The 22,490-nt window shown below is 32.9% G+C and overlaps 1 protein-coding gene across 2 annotated transcripts in view; it reads left to right on the plus strand.

Annotated features, from left to right (window-relative positions):
• LOC130893684 (protein vestigial) overlaps positions 1 to 22,490 on the plus strand; it is a 79,342-nt gene that overhangs the window by 12,324 nt on the left and 44,528 nt on the right. The gene's annotated exons all lie outside the window — the stretch shown is intronic.

Consider the following 22,490-nt stretch of genomic DNA (forward strand, 5'->3'; position numbering starts at 1 on the left):
ATCATCTGCACACTCCACGTCGAAAGTCATAGAAAATCATCGCGATTTACTTCTATTTTTTGGCATGGATAAATGTTTCAATTATCTACAAACAACTCGAATAGCATTCGTATTACAACACGTCTCAAAACTACTTTTAAATTTTTTGCAATTTTTCCAAAAAACAATAAAATTGCATTAGAAAGAACAAAATGAAAAATGATGAGTGTTTATTCTAGTGATTCAGATATTTATTAGAACAAACCAATTATTTTGATCATCTTTTCAACAATTTTTCATGCAATCATCAGTCACCAATTATACTATTCGCTTTTAATTCTCTATAGTCGGACGTAACAAATTCGGTTCTCAAATTTAATGTCATATCTTGTCATATTAGTTTTTGTCCCTTAGTAACTGTCACATATGAAAGTCACTTTCAAAATGCAGTTTGTTAAAAACTGATCATAAAACGTACTCGTGCAGTATTTAGAGAAGGTTGGTACTCCTCATATGAAAAAGAAGACTGATTGAACAGGATCACATAAGGAATATATAACTCTATTCTTCTTCTGTTGAAAGTATGAATGTTGACGAAATGTTGATCTAATTGCTCAAAGTAAGAGCAGTGATGGAACTGAACTACTGTAAAAATGAAATATAAACTCTTTTAAAATTAATTGGTAGGATGTAGATATAACAGAAGAAGAGTTCAATAAAAATTTAGAACTTGCAGATGTTCGTAATATCCTATAAGCCTCATGTATTTGCACATGAAGCAAAAACCTAGATAACGTGAAAATTTCGTGGAAAATTTAAAGGATTTTTCCTCATTTCCTTAAAACATCTAATGACCTGATAAGGTGAAAACAAGGTTAACCTTATCAGTACAAACCTGAAAAGGACCATGTTAGGAGCGTATCAGGATAACCCTATTTAAAATAAATCAATTTTTCATAAGGTTTCCCTGATCATGCCCATATAAGGAAACTCTCAGGATCACCCTTTTAAGAAGAAAACTATTATCAGGTTATCCTGACGTGGTTCACATTAGTTTTTCTTCAGGCTTTCCTGGTCATGTCTATGCTAGGAAGCTTTCAGGATCACTTCACTAAAATAAAGACACTTCTTATCAGGTTATCCTAACGAGGTCCACATTAGTTTTTTTTTCAGGCTTTCCTGGTCATGCATCTGTGCAAGGAGGCTTTCTGGATCACTTTATTAAGATAAAGACTATTTCTTATCAGGTTATCCTGATGAGGTCCACATTAGGATAACAGGGTTAACACTATTACAAATAAACTGTTTTTTATCAATTATCAAGTCCGTGGAAGGACTCTCTTAGTCTTAATTAATTTGAAGAATAAGATATTTTAGAAAAATTTGGATAAGTCGATTTTTTCCGAATATTATCAAAGCCCTTATTTTAAACCATCTAATTGGAACTTCCTATGAATTTCATCACAACATTTTACTTTTAGAAATTGCTTATTCATTTTGCTGTTGAATTGGATATCGAAATAAAGTGTGAACTACTTCAAGAGAGACAGTTCGTCAATAATATAAAGAGAAGTTGATAGAAGATAAATCTTTGCGTGAATAGAAATTACTTAATATAGTGAACGTCATAATATTTAATGTATCGCTTTTATTATTTTTTTCTGGGTTTATATTGAAAGCATTCGTAATGAAACATTGAAATATATTCAAGTGTAGTGATTAGATATAAGTTTCTAGCTTGCCCATGTGTGTGAAATCACGTGAAAATTTCATGAAAAATTTATTTGTCAACTGATTTCTATGGTAATGACACCTTTTTATGTTTTTCTTGATGATTTGTCTTCGATCGGTGGGGCTGAACGTCAATCCGGACAAGACCTTCTTAATTTCCTTTACTAGAAAGAAAAAACTCAACCTAAAGCCCATCAAGGCAGGCAAGTAATCGAGTGGAAAACAGAGTGGAAGTATCTGAGACTCACACTAGACACTAAACTTCTCTGGAACATACATGAAAAAGAGATAATTAACAAAGCCACAAAAGCCCTGATGTTGTGCAGACACTTTGCAAGACCAAACAAGAAGATATCTAGCAATTAAAGCAATCCCATATTCTAGACATTTTAAAAGGAATGGGATTGATGGGTCAGTTGTAAACACTGGGCTCTCCAATATCTTAGCAAGGAAGGGGGACACAATAGATCCTTTAGGTCCCAGTGTATACGAGACCCCAAATCCATACATACAGTCACTATCAAGTGATATTTTGATAAAGAGCGTAGTAGATCGAAACATTGCTGTTTACGTAGTAGTTTCACGAAAAATCATATTTTTTATATTCCCTGTATATTTATATTTCTTTTTTCTAAAACCACTTATAAAGTTAAAGATTTCAAACCGTACCTGGATAGTTATTCACCAACTACTATCAATATTTTGGAATGTTACTTTTTAATGAACAATTATTTTGATTATATAACTAGTGCTTTAGAATTATTTGCAATTATAACAGTACCTGGTACTGTTATCTAACGATTATTCATATTGATTATGAATATTTGAAATTTCTTTCTATCGGAGATTGATAAAAATATTAAGAATAAATTGCTTTTGTCAAATAGTCAAATTTGTTTTCTCCAGTAGTGCACTATGCAGTGATTAAGTTGAGAGTATGATCTATTCGTGTCAGTAGTTGGTACTAAACATCATCAACTCGATCAGTTGATAGTAAACATGGTAATATATACTGTTAGATATTTTTATTTGATATAAATATTTTAATTAGTTTCAATTGAACTGGAACAAGTTATGAGACTAGATATCAAAACAAACATTCTTAACACGTTGGCGGCTAAACATAATTTTTTTTCTGTTCTCAATGAAATACCTCACTTAACAATAAATTTTATACGGCATCGGTTTCTTGTGATTTCGCTAATGCCTTCGATTGTGTTGATCATGAAATTCTGATCAACACACTAAATTATTATAATGGTAAAGTTTCATATAAATTGGCATTTGGGTTCAGTTTCGGGTCTAGTTCTGTTCTTGGTATCCATTAATGTTGACTCAAGAATTGATGGTAAATTCACTTTATTCGTAGATAACACCATTGTCCCCAAGTAGTCCAGATAAACAGGATTTACATTTTACCATTGGCAAAGATACTGTTAAGTCTTGGTCGGACGCGAACAATATCTGTTTTAACACTAAAAAAACTTTGTTTTACCATATAAAGGAGATTTACCAGCTCTAAAACTCAACGATCCTCAAATTTGATCAAGTTTCTTGTTCTACATATTGACGATGCCCTTCAATGGTCAGTACATGTAGAAAACTAGGTAGTACATGTAGAACATTAGACAAAAAATTATCTTCTCTTTGTTTTATCATTAAATCTGTGTCTAAACAGCTCGATTCTCGTACTGCTTTGACAACTTATTTCTCGTTGTTTGAATCGCATCTTCGCTGCTATTGTTTGCCTTTCTGGGGTTCTTGTAGTTTGCACCTATTCGATCTTCAAATTACAAAAAACAGCTATTCGTTATATTTATGGTTTGACTAGTAGAACGCATTCGAATTCTAATTTAGAAAACATAAAATTGTAACTCTCCCCTCTCTTTTTTCATTTTAGAATCTGTTTGTTTGATTCGCAAACACAACTCAACTGAGAGACCCATTCATACCTACCTTACTAAAAGAAAGAATTTAAATATTTACTTAACTATACCCACTTCTGATCTGGTAGAAAATTTCATCATTTTCAGCGCCAAAAAATTATTCAATCAGTTACCTTCGGAATTAAAAATAACAAATACACCCTATATAGGATTTTAGTAAAGGTCTAGACTTGGACCAAGTATGTACAACTCTGGCCCTAGCTTAGAAGCCGTAATTGGCCCAGACTTGGTGGGACATCCCTGGGCCAGGCTAGTTGCTTTTAAAAATAGATTTTTAATTTATTGTTGAAAAATTATACTTTTATGTCAAATTTCTATTAATTCACTCTCACACTAATTAATGTACATAAAAATATTAGTTAAATAATTAAACATATAAAGAAGTGATAACTTTTTATCATTCTATTTTTTATTTTCTTTTATGCATAAAAGAATTTTATTCATAAACTATTATTACTTTTACTGTTAAGATATCTATTATGGATAAGATACTAGAACAAAACTTTATATAGTTATTCAGAGTTCTGCCAAACCTGGCTGACTATAAAATGGTCAGGGCTAAATTACCCAGACTTCAACCAGGCTTGGGCCATTATTGGTTAACCAAGGTCGGGTTTCCCAGCTTTGGTCCAAGTTAAGCCCCGTCGTTTAAGTCTGGAGGCTCCTACATGGGATTTAATAAGTTCCGAATATTGACAAAGATATTTCTGTTTGAAAGATCTAATTATTCTGTGGCAGAATTCAATAGTATACCATAGACTAATATAATTTAATTTGTAGTATCGACTAAGATGTTAATAAGGTATTATATTCGTAATTATTATAAAAAACAAATTGTTATTTTATATTAAGTAATATAAAATTTTGTCGCTTTGCAGACAAAATTGTAAAATTTTCTAATGACAATGAAGGTTATCTCTCTCCTGTCGCTGAATTTTTTTATCGAAATTTAGACGGAATGCAATGCTTTAAAAACACTGATATTTTTCTATTTTTACTATGAAAAAATGCCTGACGAAGGATGTTGGATGTCTGCCATTTGGAAAGAACATCCAATCCTGCACCGGAAACGGAACAGATATATTTGAAATATTAATTAATATTATTTTAAATGCGTGCATCGAGCGCAAAGTGATTCCAGCTCACAGATTATTAGGAGAGTTCATCGAGCGCACATTTGCAGGTATAAAGACGGTATCTTCAATTCCTGTAACCTAACCATGCCTAAATTAGGCTTTTTTGTGTGGAAAATTCAAAATATACAATTTTTTCAATTATTTTGAACCTGATACCAAAAATGCACGCAAAAATAATTTTTTCTACCAATTTTTGTTCAATATATCAAATAATATTGAACATTTACTCATTTTGGAAAATCTTTGCTGATTCGACACAGGTAGTGTGCGATGCACGTGCGCTCTTCGCACTTCACCATTTTTTTTAATTACCTTTATCATATTAAGATGAAATAAATTCCTTACCCCGTTCAAATATGAGTAGTCCAAATTAAAATTATGAAAATCTACGGATTTAGCATCAAAAACGTGGGGGACTCATTTCCTTTGTTTTTTCGGGTCAAGAAATTGATTAAAACAAGTTTTATTTAAATCTGGTCAAAATTGAGAGAGTCATCTTGGAATATTTTTGTTCAAAGGGTTTCAAAGAAAAATTTTCTGGATGTATGAATAGCAGATATAAACTGTATCTTATTTCAAAAAATATGAGAGTTAGTAAGTTTTACAAAGAGCAGTTAAACTATACGGATAAATAGTAAAAGTATTTTTTACATTTCCAGAATCAAAGTAAAGAATTCTAAAAAAACGTCGATTTTGAAAAAAAGGCTGGTTATGAATCGGATCCTTTTTGCATAACTAGATACCTTGAAAAATCGGGTGTCGGGTGGCATAGGTATTAACTAAATTTTCATAATTGCATCCAAGAGCATCCTAAAATACTGAAAATACTTATTTTATCACCAACTCTAATGTAACTTTTCTACAATCTTTAAACACATAGTAAAATACGCTTGTTATAGATTAATATATACGTTTAAATTTGAGAAAATACACAATATTCGCGATAACATACAAAATGTGAAATTTTGTAACCTAGTGTTAGAGATCCTTCCGTGGCCATTTCCTATTCCATGGGCTCAATACACAAACCTTCTGCTGGATTCACAGAGTTCCATAAATATTGATTTACATTAATTGAAACCAGTAAATCCTTTTTATACTGAACTCATGCTACAGTTACAATTTCGAATTCTCACAATTCTGCCAGATCCACCTTATTTCTCAAAATTAAATAGTATCGAGACCACCTTCCATTAGAGAATTGCTTGATACCGTAAGTAGAGTACAAAAAAATAACAGGTAATAGCAACAACTGTAAACAACTATAGAATAAATAAACTGTTAAATCTGTTCTTTATATTCCTCTCGATCAGAGCCTTATACAGGTCTGGATTCAGAAAATTCTACAAAGGAAGTTCTGTTCAAATGTTTTTCATAATAATACACTTATCTACAAATTTCTCTTGTTCTATTGACAAGCGGATGTCGAACTGTTGTCTTATAAACACAAAATAATAGTGTCCGTTATTTGTTCACTTTATATCACCGCAAATTTATATTTTGTCGATAACTGTGACAATTCAAAACTCGCAAATTCCATTGTGTAGCTGTGAATTATTTCTTCGGTAATTATGATTGCAGTTTAGTCCCAGTTAGACCCATGAGACGCAAAAACGTGCCGTGATTTATACTTTTTGGACTAAGACATATTTTTGTGAAGGGATTTGAGAAGGAAGAATGCAGTGTTCTACCTCAACTTCACATTTTTTGAATAATTTGAAAAACGAATAGAACCAAATAGGAGACGATTATTTTTCATAATTGTTACAGAGGTTGCCAAATGTCATTTCGACAGGTCCTCATCCTCGTTCACGTCGCAGTTTCGCGCGTAGAGTCCTTTCTCTCCACTGAGATCTATGGGAGATGTTTAGGGTCTCATATATAGCCTCTTGGCTATACCCTCTTGTCTTCTTGGTCTGGACGTCTTAATGTGTGTGTATTTCGCTACCTTGGGTAAAACCTTTCGAATCTTCCTGGGCAGGTAAAGATCTAATCCGATTTAGTCCTTTGCCTTCTTTACAGCTATTCCTGATGTATAACTCGGCATTTGCTAATTAAGTGCACAGTTATCGTATCGGGGTTGACTCTGAAAACCTATAATTCTGGGAGAAATTTGTTTGTACTTTTTTTTTTGTTTTCCGAGTTTTTTATTTTTTTGGTGTGGGCTTTTGTATTTATTTGTATTTTTGATAATTTCTTACTAACCTAACTAAACCTATCGATCCAGTTGTGTTCCCGTGTTTTATATAATCCTCTCTGGTGTACCTGATGATTTCTCTTAATTCTTCGTTAGAAGGTGTTGCCAGCTCCTCGGATAGCTTTTCCACCCTGTCGTCCATGATGTCCATACTCTTTGAGGTCCCGTTTCTGTATAGTTCCTCGCTTCTTGTCCAGTAGACATTTAATGCTTGTTTCAGCGTTATGTTTTGTTGAACCTGTAGTTTTTTCCTGTTCGATTTGCATTTGTCCCCATGCAACTGAGGTACAACCTGTACAAAGATAGCAAAAATGAATTTTCAATCGATTGGTCAACAAAAAGGTTCTTTTCGTTTAACTCGATAAAATGTATGGCTTAGGAGATTCTTAGATCGTTGTACTTGAGAGGAAAACCGTTCGCCATAAAGAGACATTCTGAAGAAAGATATCATAAATTGCAATTATTCATTGAAAATACTTGGAAGATATTGAAATACAAATGAACATATTTAATTAAACTGCTTACTGTCCAACATCGTGTTACTTACATAGAGAAAAAATGTCGTAAAATTTAGTTGGCTAGCCTACAACTTCTCAAATGGCACCTTGGACTTCTGTACACTTCCGGTATATATGGAAGATATTTATTTGAACTAGGAAGACCATTCGTCATGTACAGTACGATCTCGAATTGTCTTTTTGCAGAATAATGTATTTTTTTAAAGGCGTCGGATAATTTCTGATTAAAGATTGGTTAATTTCATCCAATTTTACTTAAAGAAGATCTGTATTGAGAGTTTGTTCAGGTTTCAGCACAAAGAACAATTTCGCATATTTTCTCCCAAACATACACACATATCGATTCTGTATGATGTCGTTAAAGCAAAACCGTTGCATCGTACTTCAGATACATTATAATAGGACCCCAACAACTCACTTATTTTCCAAATCTACTGCAGATTCCGTTAGAAGTTCGATAAAGGTTACTTAAGGGTGATTGAGAGTTCTTTTATTGTTTGACATTGATTTGTATTCACTACTGTCCTTATTATGTAGTTGTACATATAATGTTTTTCGTCTTCGTTATCAATAGGAAACGAAACAGACGAAAATTACCGGATTTGAAATCGAAAACCATCTTTGGCGTTTACGTCTAATGCACCATGTTTGTGGACAAAATCAAATGTTCTCTTCTGGTATTTGTCTTGTTATTTCACCCAAAAGTGCAAGCAAGTTCCAGTATTTAATTATTTTTGAGTAAATCAATCTCAAGTTTTTCCACGATCTAGTCTCCATATGATATGAAATAAATACACTCTACCTTTATACAGGGTCATTCACTGGAACCGCATGTTTTTGAAGTGTGTTGTACAAGCCCATGGTGAGAGGGGCACGTGACTGGTATCTAAAGTTTCTTTTGTTCGTAGCATTTACATTTCAGTCATTGAGATGGAGCCGTGAACGCTAGACTAACGCTTGTACGCGTATGACTGTTTTGTGCGAAATGACGAATCCGTAACTTCTGTTCAACAGTTCAGCTCAATATCCATCGTAATGCAATTGTTCCTTCTCGTAACACAATATTGCGATGGGTAAACAACCTTCGAACAAGTGGATAAATATTGAAGAAAATACCACCGGGTACCCAACGAACTGCTAGCACTCCGGAGAACATTGAACAAGTAAAGGAAGCCTTTGTCAGAAGCCCACGCCGCTCTATTCAGCAGCACTTCAAATGAGTAAAAGTACGCTAAGACGAATTCTGCATACAGATCTAAATTTCCATCCTTACAAGATAGCCGTCGTGCAACAGTTAAAAGAACAAGATTCCCAGCAGCTATTACAATTTTCTCGACAAATGCTTACCATTTTTGAGAAACTGAGATTTTGATATTGTTAATGAGTGATGAAAACTATTTTCGGCTTCGTAAACAAACAAAATTGCCGGGCAGAAAGAAACCCACATCAACTTCTCGAGAGACCACTTCATAACCCAAAGGTAACTGTCTAGTCTGAAGTAGGAGTAGGAAAGGTTGGTCTTGTTGACCAAATTTTTTTGAAGAAAATGACGCTGCCGTAACAGCTGATCGTTACATTTCAATGTTGAATACGTTTTTCATCCCGGGACGGATCGTTTCCAGATTTGGCCACATTACTTGGCCCCCTCGTTTCCCCGACTTGAGTAGTTGTGAGTTTTTCTGTGGGTTTTCTGAAATCGCGTGTTTACAACAATAAGCCGCGTATTAAGGACCTAAAGATCGCAATTCGTCGACACGTCAACCAGATTGATGTAGACATGCTGCAACGAATCAAGGACAATTTCCGTCAAAGGCTACAACAATGTATTGCCCAAAATTGATATCACTTGCCGAATGTAATTCTTCGTGAGTAAGTAACAAATGCTCCGATTTAACAAGTGTTTCAGTTCCAATAAAACTTTATTAAAGTAAATAATCAAATTTGATTATTTCAGAAACATCCGGTTCCCATGAATGACCCTGTATTTATACCTGATCCTAACAGGGTCGAACTATATATAGTCCTAACGCCTCTGTCTGTGTCAGTTCATTTCGAGTCATTAATTAGTGTGTATTAAAATCAAATAAATTTTCCAAAATTCAAATTTCCCATATAACCTATTGTCTTAAATTAACCACAATTGGGTCTTATCAAATTTTTGTAGTGGAAGTATCTGTTAAAATTGTGAAAAATACTATACACAATGAGTTGACAAATAATAATATATCGATATGCGATCCACAATATTTTTTCGTGCTTATTTTTATGTTGATATCTTCTATTAGATTATATGTGAAATTTTTTCAAAAAAATGTGTCAGAAATCTATAAAAAAGCCATAGAAATGAAAGTAGAACAAATATAGTTGCTTGGATTTTGTTCTAAAAATCCTGAAAACTCCTAAAAAAGTTAGTGTAGGCAGATTTTAACATTTTCACTGCTCATAGCTTGCGTTAGTTTTGATATAAACTTACCAATTTCTATTTGTAAATAATTTACAAGATATTTTGTGATATTATCTTTGAATAGATATTTTTCAAGTGCACTAGAAATATTTACATATTATATTTCATATCTCTTTTGTAGTTTTGTATATACTTGTTGGTGTCAGTTTAACATGCCTCGGCAGCGCTGGTTATTAGTAGCACACCACAAAAACAATGTTAAGTTAAATACAGGACTGTTACAAAATCTATTACAATGCATAAATTAAATTATATTTTCTTATACAGCTTGGTGATTTTAAGAAACTCCACGATTTTCCTTATTTACGTCGGGCAGTTAAGTGTTTCCTTGAGGTTGGTTTTCATATCAAACTGTTGATATGCGGTAGAATATTCTCTGCAGTCGGTGAGGATGTGCTTAACAGTCACAGGAACTTAATAAGCTCGGCAGACAGGACGACATTCTAATGACATCAAATAGTCGTGAGTAAGTTTCGTGTGGTTAATGCGAAGTCTTCTTATTGTCACAGCTTCTCTCCTATGAGAACTCTGTAAACTCTTAGCAGTATAGTTTCATTGGAGCCCCATTGAAGGTGGCTAAGGGTTTTAATTATGTTCAGCCTCTCTAGGAAAATGCAGTTTACATCATGAATATGGTGAATCCAGTTGGGTCGAGAATCAAAAGTCATACCAAGGATTTTGCATTAATTCACAATAGGTAGAGGGGAGTTATCAAAGAAAATTTTAGGTGATTGGGAGAATTTTATCAACATGGATTTGTTTTAGGGAAAATGATAATCCTAGGTAGAGGTATCTCTCTTGTAGTAGATTTATTGCGTTTTGGAGCAATTGGCATATAGAGGGGAGGTATTTACCATGGCATATTCGACATATTTTATGGGAGATTGGAAGTTGTCACATAGCTCATTTATTGTGAGGATAAATAAAGTAGAGCTTAATACTGAACCTTGAGGGATGCCAATATTTTGTGGATGAGGAAAGGAGAGCTTACCGTTTGCGGAAACCCTGGAAATTCTATCAGTTAGGAAATTATGGATGAATGATAATATGTTAATATGTTACCATGTAGATTGTATTGAGTAAGTTTATTCAGTATTGCACTTCTGGATATAGTGTCAAAAGCGCCTTCAATGTCGAGAATAGTTGCAATGACATCCTGATGGTTATTTAATGCAGAGGAGATATTTGTTTGCAAGAAAACAAGGTTGTGCGTCAGGAATAAGTTTGTATTTTTCAAGGAACCATTGGAGTCTTGTATTGATTATACTTTCAAGGAGTTTGCAAGTAGTGCAAGTGAGTGAGATTGGACGGAAAGACTTAGGGAATGATGTGGATTTACCTGCTTTTTTAATTGGAATGATTATAGAGTTGCGCCATGCATCAGGGAACTGGTGAGTATTACAAATAATGTTATAGATGTCATGGAGCTTGGAGAGGATGAGTCGGATAGTTTTTTGAGGAATATATACAGGACATCATCAGGACTGGCAGCAGAATTTTTGCAGGACGATAGCGCGAATTTCAGTTAATTTAAATCAATAGGGACATTGACAGGCGCAATATCGAGAGGATTTAGCTGGAGTGTAGAGGAGAGCTGAATATGAGAGTTATGAAAATCGTATGCCGGATTATGGATGCTGAAATTTTCTTCAAAGTGTTGTGCGAGTGTGTCAGAGATTTTTTGGCAGTCGCTGATAAGCAGATCGTTAGATAATAAAGAAGGAATTTTGATATTAGTTTTTTTGCCTTGGATTTGTGCAATTTTTTTCCAAACTTGACTGGGGTTTGTATTGTAAGTAAAGGATGAAGTATAATGTTGCCAAGCAGATCTCTTACTTTGCTTGACAATAAATTTAGCTTTACCTTTAAGCCTTTTATGTACAATAAGATTTTCTTGTGTTTTGTGACGTCTAAACCTATTAAAAGCATATTTTGATTCACGTATGGCATTTGCACAATCCTGACTTCATCAAGGAACAGCCCTGCATGCCGAGGAAAAGACCGTTTTACCAATGTGAGTCTCGGCAGCCGTAAGTATGCTCTTAGTGAACATATCTAGCGTATCTTTTATATTCGTAGAAATGATCAAAGATGATAAGTATACTTCGGAGAGTGAGGTAAACTCAGGCCAGTTTGCATTTTTTATTTGCCAGAAGCTTTGGAAACTTGCCAAGAAAGAGAAAGTCCAATTTTAGGGTTACAGAAGGTGAAAGTGAGTTTTGGATCCAGTATTTAACAGACAGATACCATTTGAATTTATAACTTTTTCTATTGTGCGAGTTTGGTTGGTGTCCCACATAGTGTAATGTGCATTAAAGTCTCCAACAAGAATGTATGGTTGGGGAAGCTGTGGAATGTATATACTGCAAATGGTAAGTTTATTGGGGCACCAGGTAGTGACAGCTACTACTTCAAGGTTTGCTGATAATGGGAGGTGAGATGAGTATATATCGCTGGATACAAATATTGAAGTACCGTCTCTGGCTCTTATGCAGTTGGTACGGATGTAATGATATCCTTCAAAGTTTCTCAAATTGCGTTTAAGATCAATTTTGAAGTTGATTTCTTGGAGACAAAGGAAGTCATGTTTGTGGGAGGAAATGATTTTCTGAATTCTTTCTAGTCGAGGATAAAATCCATCGCAGTTACTCTGTATCAGGCAGAATGTATTTGATTAGGAAAAAGGGATAGAGTATTTACTGAGATAATGTCGATGAGTCAGTGGTATTCTCATCATTAGGGGAATACCACTGAGGGAGGAATTTTTTGCTCGGGATTAAGTTTAAAGTTAATTCTATTGATTAGACGTGTAATACGGGTTTTTAAAGATCTTTCTTTTATACTAGGATAAATTAAGGATAAATCCTTCGGAAGAAGGGTTGTGTCGGAATCAAATTTGTTGGCTTCGGGGAGGGAGTCATTGATGCCATACGTGTTCAGATTTTTTGGTCTTCTTTTTCGCAGGGTTTCTGGAACTGGATGTTGAAAATTCGGGGGAGGGATAGGATCTGGTTAATTTCTTTTTTGGTTAATTTCTTTTTTTTTTGTCAGCGACCATGCTGGCGTGAAGATTAATTTTTCCAGAGCTTTTTGTAAAAGCGGGATTTTGCCGGCCTAAAAAAGCCTTCCGCCGATTTAAACAATTTTGTAATATAAAATTGTTAATTAACTTCTAATAAGAAGTTGATATGAATTCCCTTCATTAGAAAAGAAGGAACCTAGTATTGGATATAGAACCTTTATTGGGATTTAAAACTTTAATTTAGAATTAATGTCTAACCTCAACTTGTGGAACGACCTAGTCCGGGACAACTTACCGAATGAACCTCTACTTCTTAACCACATTCCACGGATATGGTTCTATTTGTATTTTCCTGAAAAGTAAGGAACCCTTATGTTTTGTTAAAGGTCAAATCAACCATTATTTTTTTGTCGTACAATTTACTCCATTGTTTTTATTTACACTTCATAATAATCAATTACAAAATTTCAATTTTTTTTACCATAATCTCGATATAATATATGTATTAGACTAATTTTTATGGTCCACACTTAAAATTTGCACATTACTGTAAACCAACTAAACTGATGAGTTGGTATTTTAACCTTGGGTTTTTTATAATTTCAAATTTCTAATACAATTAGTGTGTTCTTATTAATAAATTGAAAAATTTCTTTTATATGTCGAAATCTGTATCAACGCATACAGCTTAGTATTGTAATCATAAATGAGAACTTACTAAGTTTCTCAAAATTTCCTTTTTTTAATAATCAAATCTAATCTAATGAAATCAAAATGATAATAATTGTTAATTTCTTGGTCAAGATTGCTTGGAATCTTTTTTTAAATATAAATCATAGCGCTTTGTCTTAACGATTAGCTTTATTCCTAAAGATATCTAATCCTATTTCTTTATCTTTCTCCGTTTAGGTTAATAAATTGAGTGGTGCCCCATTTGAGAATTTGAAAACATATTAAAATTTTTGAACATCATAAACACTACAAAATTTTGCAACGAACACTGACAACACACATTTGCATGATGAGCTTAGCCGGAGCCCACAATGTGACCTTTTATGTTACAAGAACTAAAAACTTATGGAATAACCCATTGATCTTTACATATTTTTATGGAAATTGAAAGTATCAGTAAAAGTACTTAATTTAGAAGTAACCTTAATCACTTTAAGTACACATGAATAGACGGATTAAGTAGATATATTTTTTAGCAGTTAATAACTGTCGTACTGATTCATTGTTTACGTAAAAAATAATTTTACATCTACCACATATATTTTCAACGGTATATAAGAACAAGAGATTTCTCTACATACTTGACGTTTACTGATTAAGTTCCTCTCATGTTTTTACTCCAGCACTTTTTTCGAATGAAAATCTAAGACGAAATGTGGGAACATGACCAGTAGCACAGAAATGTTCGGCTTGATTAAGGTCGTTTCGCAGGGCATTCCATTTGATGACGACAATATGTATCGCGGCCTCGGACCATCAGGCTGTTCAACCATCGGCGAAACGGCCAATGGTTTATGCTTAGTTAATCGCGATCGGTCGATTGTTTTTCAAGCTGGGGTCCCTTGATGGATAGACTGGGAACAAAAACGAGTCACATGTTGAAATTAGAAGACCGGGAAGGGAGGTTTGTCCCGCGCCGAACTATGCTTTGATAAAAGCCGACTATGAGTTGGAATGATGATAGTGCGGCTACAACTTTAACGAAAAACTTACTGTCAAAATATATAGTTTTTATACTTAATTCTTGCTGATTATTTTATGCAATAGGTACTAAAAAAATTATTATTCTTAAATATGATTATGATGAATGTTCTTAATAACACGTGAACTAATTTCGTTCGGGGTTCTATAGACATAAGATTTTATCGTCAAATAACATTATATAATAATAAAGTTTCATCATTGAATTTTACACTAAAAGATACTCCTTGTAAAACTCGATAATAACTATTCGGAATATTTTGATTAGACAATTATAAAATGATAAAGTTATTAATTAAACGAAAGATCAAGAATTTAAAATCATGACTTGAATCTACCTTCTACCTCTGTAGTATAGATTTTTTCCCTAAAATACTGTGTAGTCCAAAGGATTAAAATCATAAAATCGAATAGGCTGATGAATCGGAGCTTCTGCTCATCTACTAATGCATTAATTCGGTTAATGGTTAATGAACACCTCTTATGAAAGTACGGTGGAGCTCCACCTTTGCTCATTTAGCATTAAATTTTCTAATAACTGGAATTAGTGCTTGTTTGAAAGATCCAGGTACACATCTTCAATCAAATTTCTAGGTAGAATGTGATAACCTATTAATTTGTTACCTAAATTTACTTCCCAAACATAAATTTGATTGATTGGAATGTAATACCCTTTTCACTTGTGTATTCTCACCAAAGCCGCGGACATTTTTGTTGGTGAACATACGCAGTGCGTTTTCAAAAGTCTTTAGACATACGTCAGTGTCAAATCTCAAAGTTTCAACTTGTTGCTTTGGTTGATTTTGTTATAGTAGAGCTCGAACAACCACTCGGTCAAGTTGTTTCAAAGATCAACACCAACACGAATCAAAAAAAGAATGGAGGTTGTTTATGGTGACTTTTGTCCATCATTTTCAAGTTGTTTCGCTGGGGATGAGAATCCTTAGAAGATGACTCAGCTCTGTGACGTTGATTACTCCAGAAAACATTAATGTTAGTGGATGTGATCGTAGCATAAAAACAAAAGAAATCATAGCACCGACCAGCATTTCTAAAACAAATGCTCTGAGATCTTACATGAGCATTTAAGTATGATCAAAATTAGGTGTCTAGAGTAGTCAAGTGCGTCGATTAGAATATCGTGAGCGATTTTTAGAGCTTTTTCGCGAGAACTGAGAAAGTGTAATTATATCAATTGCAACGGGTGATGAAACTATGTTGTTTTATTATGATCCAGAAGATATTCCATGGTGGGGCATCGGAAAAAAGAGCCAAAGTAGCGTACAAGGTACAAGATAAGTATAAAAAAAGTTATAGATAAAAAATTTTGGGTCTGCCATTGATTTGAGAGATTCAAGAAAGAAAGACGCTGAAGTGTGCACCTTCTTCATGAAAATACTCCAATCTACACTACTTCTTCTTTCTTTAATAGATATAGAGCACTCACCACTATATGATCTGATCTCGTCCAACGAATTCCGAATCATTTGGTAAAAGATTTAACAGCAACGATGAAATTAAACAATTATGATTATGAAATTACAATAAAAAAACTTGGAGTAGAAGATTTCTGTTGGAATCTCCGTTATTTGAGGCACTAGAGGATTGAGACTGCGTTGTTGCCAGATTAAGCAACGTCGAATCCCATCGTACACTTACTTGAAGCATGTTGTCTCTGCACTCCGTTGAATGATACGACAATTTGAAGGTCGGTGTAGGGATTAAATAGGAAGGATTCAACGAAATATCGTGTTAGTTGAGCGGAGACGATTTCCGTGTAAAACAGTGAGACTCACAGTATTTGATATTTTATTTCATGTCATTTGAAATCACAGACACTAATCGAATTGAGATAAATAATCTCATTGATTGAACACAATTTGGTTTCTAGATCTTATAGGGAAAAATTCATTCAAGGTAATATTATTAGAGTATACACCTGAGTTGCTTATAAGTATACAAGTGTATCGCTACTTCAAAATAACACACAAAAATATATAAATAGTGTACTTGACATAATGGTAGACGACTCAAACAAAGGAGGTAATTAGGAAGAAGAAAGATACACGTGAGTGATATCGGGTGAGCGCAGCAATAGGAAACTATGAAAAATAAAAAGAACAGAGTAAAAAAGTAAAATATATGGTAGTCGAAGCAAAGAAGACATTCTAGAAAATCATATCGTTCCGTTTGGGCCATTTATTGGTGATGATTTTCGTTTAATGCATGATAATGCTAGACTATACGTTGCGGTAGATGTTCTAAATCACCTAAACGAAGTAGGAATTCATACCCTGGACTGGCCACCAGAAAGTCCAGATATGAATCCTATCGAGCATGTCTGGGACATTTTAAGAAGTGATACAGCACCTAATTGAAAGCATTCCGGGAGAATGTTAGCAACAATTACATCCACCAAATACATGCTACTAGCGTTTTAAAAATAGTAACATTATTGTTTAGAATGCAAGTTTCATTTTTAGGAAAATTTGGTTTTATTGCAATGTTTTTATTTTTATTTTTTTACTCATTTCAGATCATCAAAAATTACTACACATTTCTTATTATTCCGTCAGAATGATTGAAAAGAAGTTAAACGATAGCAATATTAATTTATATTTAGTAAACAAAAAAATATTTTCAAAAAGCGGGGTGGTTCGTTATTTTTAACCACGAGTGTATTGTGCCATATACAGATAGTTTTAACTCGTCGTGGGACAGTCTATATAAGCACTTATCTGATATTTCCAGCTCATAAATATACTATTTCCATTTCTTTTTTTTCAAATTTAACTACTCTATATAAGAAAATCTGTATAGTCTCATAAACATCCACTTTAGATATCTGAATTCATTAAACAAAAACATATTTTCAGAAATCGGGGTGGTGCGTTATTTTTGACCACGTGCGTATATACTTTTTTTGTGTGTACGATTCAAAAATATATTAATAGGGTATTTTCTAGCCATAATACACTCTATTTATACTCAAAATCGTCTTATACAAATCACGTGGATTATGCGACAAAACAACCGACATCGAAATAAATACTAGCTATTTACGTTACTTTTTGAACATACTTTATTATAAACAAACGTGTCAAGATTGATACATTTTGTTTTTTTATTAAATGACGATGACATGAAGGTAACATTTTTCCCTATTGATGAACTTACACTTGAAAAATATTTCTTCTGAAATCCATCGCAGCCACTACTGCATTGTGAAACTAATACACATGTACTTCTTCTTTGAAATTGTAACTGTGTGAATTTATTTCATATCAAATTTATATCCATTCGTGAGTCGAGTGATCAATCAATTCCTAGAAATTAAACAAGAATAGAGAGCTACGGTACACGAAATCAGAACCGGCTTTAAATTTCTTAGGTAAACAAGAAGAAATTGAAATACTTTACATTTAATGGTACAGTCGATAAAAGATAATACGTACATCCATATAAATCAACTAAACGCTAAACTAAAAGCATAGCAAGGTCATATCGTATCTCCAAAACAGTCAGAAGAAATATTTGAACAACTAAGCTGCTCTGTTAATAGCGTGAAAATGAGGTGATTAACACATAAATAATATGCTGGTGATATACTGAGTATTTAGAAAAAAAAATGGTGACATAAGAATTGGAAAGAAAAATATTTTGATTTGCTGAAATAACAAATTTGGTATGATTAAATTGGAATCGGTTTTATACAGAGTGAGCCTCAATTATCCCGGAAACGGCTTGTACGATTTTTATAAATTTTATTGGCCACCTTGTATATTTTGTGTTGCTAGAAATATGATTATTTTTCACGTGATATTCTCTATATTTAAATGCCATAATTACGGAGTTATAGCTACAGTTACTGTATTTCCACCGGTTACAATGAATATTGTACATTTAGATGGCTACAATAGAATGAACTCGTTTAATTGGAATATTCTTTAATAATTTATGTGCTAATACAAATTTGGTAACAAGGTCTAGTGTCAGTAAATTAGTAAAGAGGTCAACGAAACTGGTGCAATAAAATATTTATCCAAATCATGGCGTAGAAAACAACAACGACTAAATCTTTGAATATTTGTGTCATGTTAGAAGTATATCCACATTTGTGAATGAGAAAAATTACGAATTTTAGAAAACGATTTCAGCAGATGCTCAAAATGTTTGTCCATTTACTTCAATACAACAAATCCATGCGATTTTTAAAACTTTGCAATACATTTTACAATATCCCTGATTCTTCTTATCTCTGTAGTAATCCTATATTCTAAATCCCGAATATTGGCAGGTTTTATTTTATGAACAATGTTTTTTAAGTGACTCCACAGAAAATAGACTAGGATTCATATCGGGTGATCGCGGGAGCCATTCGACTAAAACCACGCCACCCAATCCATCTTCTGGGAATCACTACTTAGGTATTGCCTCACCACACACGCATACTGAAGTGGGGCACCATCTTGTAGTTAAATATTGTCGTTTGGGATATTGTTATTGTACGAAAATTTCGAGTATGAAGTTTTTTTCAAATCTAACTGGAAATACTTACTTGGATTTGAAAATATCCGAGCAAACTTAGGTATAATACAATTTTGCAATAAATCTAAATAGGCCGGACCATTTAAGTTACCCTTAAAGAGAAAGGACCAATTATTTTCCGCCTATTATTCAATTTTTCGGGTTATTAGAAGACGCATCCAACGAGGATTGTTACGTGACCAGTATCTACAATTATGCCGATTTACGTTTCCATTAAAACAAAAAATGGTCTCAGCATAAAACATAACATTACTCAAAAAATTTGGATAGTTTAGATTTTTCCACCATTAGGTCTTCACGTCATCTGACAACTCTTGAACCAACGTTCTTTCGTATGGATGGAATTTATTATTACGTAAAATTTTCATCACGCATGTTTGCGAAAAATCCCAGTCCATGTCTGGTATAATGTCGTCTTCTAACAGGACACAAACATCTAAAAATTTGTTTGATGCAGTTTTTGTGCGCCCTGATTTGGATAAATCTTTTACTGAACCAGTTAAACTTTTTTACTAATTTACTGTAAATCTTGTTAAGGAATTTCGATTAGGACATAACTTATTAAAATTATCACACTTTGTTATTGCTGTCGACAAGCCGTTTCCGAGATAATTGGGGCGTTCTATATATAAAACGCACTCAGTATAAAGATTTCAAAGCTCATTTCATGCATTTTCTGGAAAACTATGCTTTTCTAGGGAAAATAGTGAATAGCAAAGTTGTAGCATAAAAAATTCCCAACAACTTTTGTCCGAAATTTTTTTTTTGAATAACGCATATTTTCGCCGAGAGAGGGCGCGAAAACTTTTAATAAATCAGTTTTTCCGATTTTCCGGGAAAACGATGATTTCGCACAATTTTTGTCTGCCGGCCCTCTAGCGGCTGGGGAAAATTTCTCTGAAACAGCGAGTTTTCGTCTAATTTGAGTGGACTATTGATGGAGATTATTATTAAACGGTTTATAAAAATGATGTGAAATTGGGATGGTGAAAAATACAATATTTTTAGAATAAATTAACTTTTTTGTCATACCGAACTTGTATATTTAGCTTGGATATGAACTAAGAGGTTTACTGAAACTTTGTCGTCTGTTCTTACTGACAGTTTTTGTAAGTTGAACTTGGAATACTTCTTATTGATATTTTAAGTAAAAATTCTTCTGTATTGACAAGATAATATTTAATAACAAGTTTTTTTCGTAAGATTAAGAAGCTGTCATTAGAAACCGTCGAAGTATATAACAAACATCAACTAGTATGAATATAATATTACGAGAGCATACAATATTCCATCTATAGGAAAAACGACATTCGGTTGTGGAGATTGATGTTTTATTTATCCTTAATGTGTGTTGAAATTTATTCCATGTATAAAATTAGTGAGTCAATAAGATGAAATATTGCAGAGCAATTATGAGATAGAAAATGACATTATAATTATTGTACGATTGACAAGGTTTTGTAAATATCTACATTCCTTCCTATATGTTATTTTATGTGATGAAAGAAATAGTTTATCAATAATATCTAATAATAATGATACTATCGTAATAACTTGATAATAATTGAAGGTGTATAGTGTATAGTAGATACTTTACTTTCACTTTTATCTATTTACGTAGTGCGGTCCATAACTTCTTGGACTCGTAGAGTGCAAAAATACTCAGGCACGCGTCTAAACAAGTTTTATACAAAGTTCCAACTTGCTACTTTATAATAGTAGTCAAGTCAAGTTGTTTCGAAAAATGCCTCAAATTTAGTTTCCCACTAGATTTTTGACTAGAGAAGGATTACAACAACACAAATCAAAAACAGAATGGAGGCTATTTACCGTAAAATGTGTCCTCAAACAATATTGATTCATTGGAAGTGTTCTAAGTAACCAGAGCTTGAAAACGAAAGAAATGGTATCAGCCCGTTATTTCCAAAACAAGGATATAAGGATCCTACATAAGGCGTAGCAAAATCAGCCGTGGTGTGCGCTTATTTCATTCTAATGTTCCAGTGCAAACTGCTCCGCTTTCCAAGGATTCTATACAGGAATGTGGCTACACACATATTAACAGCAACGATGAAATTAAACAGGTGGTGTAGAAATTTTGACTCTAAAGTCTCTACCCGAGTTCAAGATATATCAAATGAGATTCCGGTATGTTTCAACAAAGGAATCCAACTACAAGTGCCCCAAGTGCATATATATATATATATATATATATATATATATAAATTTTCTTTGTGGGATTGTGGCAAACTTAACCCATTCAATACGGCAGCCATTTTGACAGATTATCACTGAGTACGGGGCTATTTGATAAACCTTTGGTTTTAGAAAAAATGATTGAAAAATTCGATAATCAAGCGGGTGCGTCTCAGCACGTGCTCCGTCAGTGGTAAAGAGATCAGATCAACTTTTTAGCGGACAACCTAACTTCGTGACTTACCTTGTAACTAATTCGTTGTTGGTTCTAATTCCGAGAAATTAAACTAACAATAAAAAAAATCAAAACGACATTTTAAAAAAATGTAATTGTGTATATTAATGACGTTAACGATTACTTAGAATCATATACATATTTCCCTTTTTTTATTGTCAATCAAATAAAATTGTTGTAGGAATATAATAAATAAACAACCTTTTACATTTTTTTATAAAATGTTTATTATATGTACAATTTTTCAAAAACTTACTTATTTACTAAAATTATCATAAGAAAATTTATATAAATTAGATTAAAATTATATTCACAATTAAGAGTAGACTTATTTACTAAAATTAATATAAGAAAATTTATATAAATTCAATTAAAATTATATTTATATTTATGTATTACAATTACAACTCCATATTTTTATGATAGTTTAGGAAACAGTCAACTAAGCACAAGGAGGGTTTATTTGAACAGGCCGGCCAGGGTTTTTTTGAGAGATGTGCATGATTATATCGTATTATAACTTCTAAAAGTCGATTAAAAAATGAACGAAAATACACTATCAAAAATATAGAAACGATATTGTTTTTGAAAGTTGGGATGGGATAAAGTGAAATCAGAAAAAATAAAAACAGAATGTTTTATGGAGAAATATATCCCAAAATTTGAAGAATAACTAAAAAAAAACAAAACAAAGAATTAAAAATGATGATAATTTCAAAAATGTTCTCAAAAATAAATGTTTGGTCCAATTTACTATAATCTTTATATACAACAAGTTTTTTATCAAAAATAATTTTATAAAATA

This window comes from Diorhabda carinulata, chromosome 5 (genome assembly GCF_026250575.1).
Source record: "Diorhabda carinulata isolate Delta chromosome 5, icDioCari1.1, whole genome shotgun sequence".
NCBI classification, from domain to species: Eukaryota; Metazoa; Arthropoda; class Insecta; order Coleoptera; family Chrysomelidae; genus Diorhabda; species Diorhabda carinulata.